The sequence below is a fragment of the Lepisosteus platostomus genome, chromosome 5, assembly GCF_059453375.1.
Source record: "Lepisosteus platostomus isolate fLepPlt1 chromosome 5, fLepPlt1.hap1, whole genome shotgun sequence".
In the NCBI taxonomy this organism is placed as follows: Eukaryota; Metazoa; Chordata; class Actinopteri; order Semionotiformes; family Lepisosteidae; genus Lepisosteus; species Lepisosteus platostomus.
The window spans coordinates 49,036,117-49,044,951 of NC_142615.1; the positions used below are offsets into that span (position 1 = coordinate 49,036,117).

At 38.3% G+C, this 8,835-nt stretch overlaps 4 non-coding genes across 4 annotated transcripts; 3 read left to right on the plus strand and 1 right to left on the minus strand.

Moving 5' to 3' along the window:
- Positions 1-1,098: 1,098 nt before the first annotated feature.
- Positions 1,099-1,170, minus strand: trnac-aca (transfer RNA cysteine (anticodon ACA)). The gene has a single exon. It is a non-coding gene; the product is annotated as a tRNA-Cys (tRNA).
- A 4,545-nt stretch (positions 1,171-5,715) lies between these two features.
- On the plus strand, positions 5,716-5,803 carry trnay-gua (transfer RNA tyrosine (anticodon GUA)). Its single transcript is given in 2 exon segments — positions 5,716-5,752; positions 5,768-5,803. It is a non-coding gene; the product is annotated as a tRNA-Tyr (tRNA).
- A 1,179-nt stretch (positions 5,804-6,982) lies between these two features.
- Positions 6,983-7,054, plus strand: trnaw-cca (transfer RNA tryptophan (anticodon CCA)). Its single transcript has one exon. It is a non-coding gene; the product is annotated as a tRNA-Trp (tRNA).
- Positions 7,055-8,466: 1,412 nt separating this feature from the next.
- On the plus strand, positions 8,467-8,540 carry trnan-guu (transfer RNA asparagine (anticodon GUU)). Its single transcript has one exon. It is a non-coding gene; the product is annotated as a tRNA-Asn (tRNA).
- Positions 8,541-8,835: the final 295 nt, after the last annotated feature.

Below are 8,835 nucleotides of genomic sequence, written 5' to 3' on the forward strand. Positions count from 1 at the left end.
AAATGAAGAGAAATGGCTTTTATTGGGCACTTTTCATGTCCAATGCGCTTGACATCTCCCAAGGGCGACAGAGTTCATTTACGACACTTTTCCTTTCTTTCTTTTTTCTGTACTCTTTGATGAAACAAAACGAGAAATCATGTAAGGGAAAATGTCTTTTTTCATGGAGAAAACATGCACCAGGAAATGTTGTGTTTAGAAGAAGTGAGTTAACATGAAAAGTGACCTAATTTACCGGAGCAAATGCTCACCTAGCAAGATCTCCTTTACTACAAGAGAGAAGTAGAGTGAAAGACGTGATCATTTCATGCCGTTGTGGAACAAAACGCTTTTTTCTTGGAATTCTAAATCAATCAAAAAGTGATGATTTTTTAAAACTGATAAAAATGTAGAAAACACATTTCTCACTTAGAAATTTTAGATGGGGGTGGGGTATTACTAGTAGCGGCGCTGAACTCACCATGGTGCAATTCATTTACGTGACGGGTTAGTTGTTTAATGGATAACGCATCTGATTTCGGTTTATAAGATTGTCGATTCGACTTCTATCGGGGTTGTGTGATTTAAATCAGGCTCCTCAGAAATAGATGTCCGTTATGTAAATGAACCGCACCTGAAAGCAAACGTTGGGTCTGGGTTCCTTTCTTTCCTGCATGAAATAGCAAATCGTTACAAAAAAAAAACACCAACTAATGTCCAATAGTCCAATAGTTAGTCATTTAAGTAAACATGAATATACTGTAAGGTCTTGGTACATGGGAGTGGATTTCAACCACAATTAAAAAAGGGCAAATTATAATTACAGGCTTCAGACACTTTGTCATACAAAAGTGACCAAACACTCCCTAACTTTCAGGTTTGCTTGAACCTGTAACAAAGAAGCAGTCTGAAACTTCCATTCTCTGTTGTCACTGTCTCTAAAGCCAGACATGATGTTTCACAGATGTGCAGTGTGCCTTTTCTCTTGTTGTGTTCAAGATGATCTGCTGCATAAGCTCCTATCTGGGTGTTCTATACTGCACTGTTATTTCATTCAGATTAGCTATGTGGTGTAATTTTCAAATTTTCAGATTTTCAGGCACCTGCAAACACACCAGCTGACCTCAATGTGATTTGAACACGCAACCTTCTGATCTGTAGTCAGACGCGCTACCGTTGCACCACGAGGTCACTCATGACAAGTCCTTTTAATTCCCCCAAAGAGAATAACAGTAATGCTAGAATAACTAGTATTAAAACTAATACTACTACTGTTAATTCTCTAACAGTAACACTATAATTATAAATAATATTTACATGAATATGAACATTAAAACTAAAACTATCAGTAGCGCTATCATCATTAATACTCATATGAACACTAGCATTAAAACAACCAGTTGTACTCTCATTAATATTAATATGAATACACTAGTATTAGTATTTGTTGCTACCCATGACGTTACAGCGCTCTTTGTGATGAACACGATACACCTAGACGCACACAGTGACGTGGCGCCTGTCCCCGTGTAACCATACTTATGATTTATAAACACGGGAAAAAATACATGTAAACTGTTACTTACATACATTTATCAACTTGGAATATATTTTTTTAGCTCTAGGATACAGTTACCTAAATAATAATAAGAATAATCATTGTTTAATTTCGGTTTGAACATTTTTTACACTAAACGCACTGTGGTAATTGATCGATACAGTCTTTATTGACTGTTTTCTAGATATTTAAAACAGGATCAAAAACAGAAAAAGAACCAGTACTCACCAATCGGTGAAGTTAATCGTTTATTCTACGGTTTTTCAATTGAATTAATTGGTTTTCGATAGATAAGTGATCAATAACTCTCCTCCGTGCGCGCCCTGCGCCTCCCGCGGTCTTGCTCTCTGATCCAGGTGCTCAGGCTGGTGTCTGTGACATCACAGCGCTCTTTCTAACAGAGCAGAGCGAGTCTATATAACATCCCCCCCAAAAAAGAACACACCAGGCTGTGAAGAGAAGCGAATCATAACAGTTGTAAAAGGAGAGCGACAAACCAAGGAATGAAATTCATTAAACAGGAAAAAAAATAGTTTACTTCGCAGATTAATGTGTTACAAGGCGTACCCGTGTGGAGCAGTAGAGAACGAGCACAAGTCCCTGTAATAAGTGCTTTTAAATGTTTTAAACGAATCATCAGAGTATAGAAGCCAGGAGGATCAGGAACCTGATCCTGGAGGTTAAAATGTGTATCCTGGTTTTATTTCCAGCCTGCTCTTAGTTCCATAGGTAGTCTGATTATTTAAATTAAATGTATAACTGTTACAATAATTCATCTAATTGTAAAATTTATAAGACTGTGAGACACCTGTGAGAGACATATGAGAGCTGGTGATTCCCTGGGCTGGTGTGGAATCACACACAGACAGGTCTTCTTCTGTGTGATCTGAGTCCCACTGCTGAGAGCTACAGACTGGTCAACTGGTCACTACTGTAGACACGGCCATTGGCCCATCGGCTACTAATAATCAATATACAGTGTACTGACCAGAGTGTCACTACTTGTGTTTATTACATTAAAAGATAATTCCACACTCAGGTGTGTTAGAAAACATTTATAAAACATGTTTGGAGATTGACATACAGTAAAGAAAGAAATACTGAAGGGCTTGAGGTCCTGGAAAGAGTTAATAGAAGCTTCTTGCTTCTGACCTGGAACAGAGTCCACAGCTGACAGATCAGTGAGTCTTGAGCCCAGTTCACAGAGAGGAGAACCAGGAGCTCTTCTCTGTCTCTAAGTGGCTGTGAGGAAGGAGAAAATGGGGAGATGTGACCTGAATCCAGGCTGTTCTGTCTGATATTATTCATGTAGCAGCACTGATTGTCTGAATGTCCTCTGGTTCTGGATTGACGGATAAAAAGAAGTATGGAGCTTCTGTCCGATTGTCTCTGAGCTGTGAATCTGACTAAGAAGAGAATAATGATTTTTTATTCTGCCTCTGATAATTTTTCTCTTTGCCAAGTGGTGTTACATCCCCTTCAGAAACTCTGCACAGACTGCCAGAGAGAAGAGGAGAGAGATGGACAGATAAGAGCACACACAGCGAGGGAGACATACTGTACGTCTTGATTTACTTTGAAACAAGTGTTCATTTCCTTTGTGGAACAAGTTGTTTCTGAACTTCAAGAAATTCATACAACTTCTGAAAGATAAAATATAAGTCTTGCTAATCAGGACAGAAGAAATACCGCAAGAAAATGTCAGTGATTTTTCTCCTTTTAACGAAAAGTGGAGAAAAACAACGGCAGTGCATCTCCGTCATCTTAATTTAGCTTAATACAAGTATTCACTTCCTTTTCTGTGGCTTACAGACTGCGAGAGATGAAATAAAGTTATTGGTTATTCATGGTCAGTGCAGAAGAAATACTGCCGGCTGGCAGGAAAATGTCAGTATTTTATAATTCTTTAACTACAAACGTGTGAATGGCAAAAAGCAACGGGAGTGTGTCTCTGTGGAGCTGGTAAATGAAGGGCTGGTGGTTCAAACCCACTAAGGGACGAGCTTCAGACTGTTCCGCTGTAACCATAATCTCTGCTAAAACTTGATGGGATTTCTTCGCAAGCCCTCTTGAAATTTGCAGGAAATATGTATTTTACTCATGTGGAACTACAAGTAAACAATTAAGTACCTGTCAATGTCCAAGAAAACCATTTTCACGTGTGGAATTTTATCTTCAACTGGCTGTCAGGAGAATTCATTTATACACCCGTTGTATCCTTAGCAAAAATATTTTAAAATTAGAACACAGATTTGTTGGAGAACTTGACAATCCTTGACAATCATTATTAAATGAGCATTATACAAATGTGCGTTGATATTTTGTATATGTACCTTAATTGTAATAAAATTAAACATAATTGCTTTGATATGGATGTTCATTTGAAGGATTTGTTAATGTTAATGTTAATGTTTGGGGTCAGAGCGCAGGGTCTGCCATTGTACGGCGCCCCTGGAGCAGTTGGGGTTAAGGGAACTATCAAGGATCTCTGAACAACCAAAGATACATTTGGGCATCTGCTATTGGTAAAGATTAAAGAGTACTGTAAGTGTGAAGCTTGCACACACACGAGAGAAAAATCAGTTTTAATGTACTTCATTAAACTGATGGTGTGCTTATCAATCGTGCATAAAATGTACATAGCTAAGGATGGTTTCAATCAGTCGATCTCTGTGTTACAGGCCCAGCACGGTTCCGCTGCGCCACTCTGCTAACAGATGTCTTTGTGTGATTCAACACAACTACTCTATCTTTGCTTTCTAAAAGTGTGCCCGAGATGGAAAAGTCTAAACGGTAAACGCAGACGTCACTTTGAGCTCTTGGTCTTTTATAGTACAAATCATCACACGCTGCTCTACATGGGCGTGTCTTCAAGATCGTTGTGAACCAAACCTTCTGCCAAACTGAATCTTTTGTCGTTAATTCCCAAATCTTCAATGAGAATCAGTGAAACGAAAACCAAGCCCATGTACACACTCGCGTCCTAGTGTGAAAGAAAAATGATGTAAGCATTTGAGAAATAACGAGAGTAGTCTGAACATCTCCAGCCTGTCAACTGCTATACACAGAGATCGCTCCCTCTACACCCAGTTTATAACGCTGAAAATGATTCAGGAAGCACAGCAAAGTTCTAAAACCAGTGAATGCATCTGCATACATAAAATGTCAATTTTTCAAAAGTAAAATCTTCAGCTTTGAAAGATTGTCATCTATATATTTTCGTTTTTCTCTTTTTTACATAACACGCTTTCGAGAAACAAACTGTCTTGTAATGAAGGCTGCATTAGAAAATGTGTATCTAGCTTTGTTCAATTAAAATCGGCACATCCCAGTGGACAAAAGATGTAGAATATACGACTATTAAACGCATACTTTAGACGTATAAATGTGCTCCGTAACTGGTCTAGAATGAAATTCTAATATACGTATATTGTTATACGTCAATTTGACATCTATGATTATATGTTTATTATACATAAATGGTTGGAGTTCTATTATACGGATACATTTAGAGGACTAATATACATATATAGTTAAAGGTCTATTATACATCAAATACATATTTTATAGGTGTATAAACTAGTAAATAAAGCCAATGATTTGTTTTAGAAAAATATGTAGTTCAAATTATACATTATATACAATATTGTAATCAACAAATGGCTAATCATCATAAAAACACAACTAGTAAACTTCAGTTACAAATTCTAGTAACATGGCAATATATATAGTAATGACAAACAAACTAATTACATGATCCCGCTAATATTTAACTCAAAACCACATTTCGATTCAAATATAAATTTTAACTTTTACAACTTCTATATTTCCACCAAAATATAATTAATGTAGCACAAACGCTACTTTCTAAAAAAGACAGAATGAAACTGTTTGTTTTGTGTTTCATGGTGATCCTCCTCTTGATACTAATGAAATGTTTAATATGATCCCTCGAGAAACAAAAAGGAGTCAATTTCTGCCTGGAATGATTGATGCCCCATCAAACATTTTGTAATATCCCCGGAAGTTTATACAGTAGAATCCTGGTTCGTGGCTTAAATTCAAGGTAAACAAGACTAAAGAAACGAGTTGGAAACTTGATGTCGAACTGGGATTTAAATCACCCGGAACATTTCACTACATTGGGCAGTATGTGCTAGGGAGCATTGCTTGACATCCCTTCGATAGCTCAGTTGGTAGAGCGGAGGACTGTAGTGGAGTCAGTAGGGAATCCTTAGGTTGCTGGTTCGATTCCGGCTCGAAGGAAGGTGCTTTTTGTGTACTTTAATCAAAGAGTTAAAATAGCGAATCTTTTTCACTCAGACATTGATCAAAAGCTCAATAAACGACGAAGCAGAGGCTCCTGTTCCAAAGTCTGCCCACGTCTGATTGTCTTGTTTTGGCCAATATCTGATCTTTGAATTAAGGGAATACTCTGTTTGCTTTGTAATTAAAAAAAAACATACAGTACAAATGTCAATTTCATTTTGGTTTCAAGATCGCAATTTAGTGTGAAACATAAAAGCCAGCTGGATAAGCTTTATTAATTTCCATCACGGGATCAATGAAGTATCTATCTATAAATCTCTTATACGTTATTTACAGTGGCCTTTCAATTAATAGCACGTGCAGGGATCAAACCCTAGCTGTTGGTACACTACGAGTTGCGTAAGGCTCTGTAACGCGCAGATGAGAAACTAACCTCTGCTTCTTCATTATATAAGCAGTGAGCCATATATGCGAGCTTACTGCCTCCTACGGGCTCTGTATTTGTTAGCGATACAAGACCGGCTGTGGAGAAATGAAGTGAGGAGGGTGTGTACATTAAAAGGCTCATAGCGTCCCTGGAAGGGCTCAAACCACCACCCTTTTGGTTAACAACCGAACCACAAAGACGCATGTACAGCTTAACACTTCTCGGTCTCAGTGAAAGTGATACACTCCGTAAAATTTCCAGAGATTCATTTATTTTAAAAGGAAAATCACCAACAGCGGCCGAGATCTACTGGAGTTTTTTCATTCTATACTGCGATTTCTGAAGGGTACCCTGTGAAAATACAAGTTTTGACGAGACGGGATGGACATATAAGGTCAAAAGGCTTGGGGAATTGAACTTTAAGGTGAAGACTGCGGGTTCAGTAGCAGCAAAACCTGATCAGTATCAGTTGACTCCGATATACTTTGAAAATAAACTTCGGGATTTAGAGTCAGACGTGCTACCGTTGCACCATGGGGTACTCAATTTAAAAAAAAAATAGAAAAAACAATCAGTGTTCCTGGATCTGTAATTGAGAACAACACCTGCACAAGAGCTGCGCAGGAAGAATAAAATGTGGTCTGGTAAGAAGAGACTCTCTTCGGAAGAGCTGCGCTCTTCACAGGAGATTTTTTTTTTTGTGAAGCTGATTTGTCTCCTTTGGGGAATTCAAAGGCACGGCCAGCCGAGACTTCGTGGCGCAACGGTAGCGCGTCTGATTCCAGATCAAAAGGCTGCGTGTTCAAATCACGTCGAGGTCAGCTGTTACTTTTTCAGGTTCTGCTGGTCCTGAACACGGAATTCACACCATGCAGTTGAGTTCTATCTGTACACCACATAGATAATCTGAACAAAATCGAGCAGTACAGGACACGCAGTGTGAAGCTCACACAGGCTTACAGTCTCCAGTATTGTAGTGAAGAGGAAAAAAATAACTTAGTTTTTTTTAAGAGAAAAGGCACAGTTCACATCTGCTTAACATCACGTCCAACTTTAGAGACAGCTACATCAGATAATGGAATCACGGAAGTTTCAGATAACTTTTTTTTAATACAGGTTCAAGCAAACCTGAAAGTTAATGAGTTTCCGGACACTTTTGTTTTATTAAAAAGTGTCTGAAGCCTGAAAATGTAATTTGAAAAAAAAACCGCTATTGGACATTAGCAGGTGCTTTTTGTAACGATTTGCTATTTCATGCTGGAAAACAAAGGAAACAGACCCAACGTTTGCTTTCAGGTGCAGTTCATTACATAATATACATCTATTACTGAGGAGCTTGAATAAAATTTACACGAGCCAGGTAGAAGTCGAAGCTACAATCTTATGATCCGAAATCAGACGCGTTGTTTATTAAACAGCTGGCATTTCACATAACCTGAATTCCCCCATAGTGTGCTCAGCGCCGTTACTAATAATGCACAGCTCCGTCTAAAATTTCAAAGTGAGAAACATGTGTTTTCTGATTTTTTATGAGTTTTAAAATATAATCTCTTTAAATCATACAAGGGGTGTTTCGCACTGAAATTCCGATTGACTGAGAATTCAAAGAAAGACTGTTTTCTTCCACAACACCGTATAATTATCACATCCACCAGACTCTCCAACCTCTCCAGACCTTGCTGGTTGAGCAATTGCTTCGATAAATTAGGTCACGTATCATGTTAAATCATTTCTTCTCAACACAACATTTCCTGGTGCACGTTTTCTCTATGAAAAAAAAGAAATTTTTCCCTTGCACGATTTCTCGTTTTTTTATCAAAGCGTACAGAAATAAAAAAGAAGAAATAGTGTCGCAAAATAACTCTGTCGCCCTTGGGTGTGTCCAAGTGGCTGTAAACGGTGATGGCTGTCCTGTCACCGTAGCCTAGTTGGTTAAAGCGCTTTTCTATCAAACAAAAGAACCGAGATTCAAATCCCAGCCGTGTCTTTCTTCCTATCCTGTAGTACAGAACGTATCATTTCGGGCAATCACAAAGGGCTTGATTTCGTTAAATGCATGTGTTCATTTCCTTTCTGGAAAACTTGTTTTTGATTAAATTCACACAGCTTCCGAAAAATGAAATTCAATTCTTGGTTATCAGTGCAGAAGAAATATTACCGTCTGGCAAAATAAACATTAAGAGATTTTTTTAAAACCTCAAACTTGTGATTCGAGAGAAGACCCAACTAGTCAGTCTCTGTGGCGCAATCGGTTAGCGCGTTCGGCTGTTAATTGAAAGGTTGGTGGTTCGAGTCCACCCAGGGACGGGGTTCTTTTGCGATGTAAACGTTGTCGTCAGTCGATTGGATTTCTCAGCGAAACCATAACCATTTTAATATTTGCAGGAAATGCGAGTGTTTAACACGTGTCAGGGTCACCGGGAAATGTCCAATAATGCCCAACATTGCAATTCCCCAGAAAACCACATTCACCCCAAAAATATTATCGTTGAATCTTCATTTATACTCCAGTTGAAACTCTGCTGAAATATTTTAAAAATACAATGCAGGTTTGTTTGAGAACTTGACAAGCATTGTAAAGATGGCACTGTGCAGTTGGATT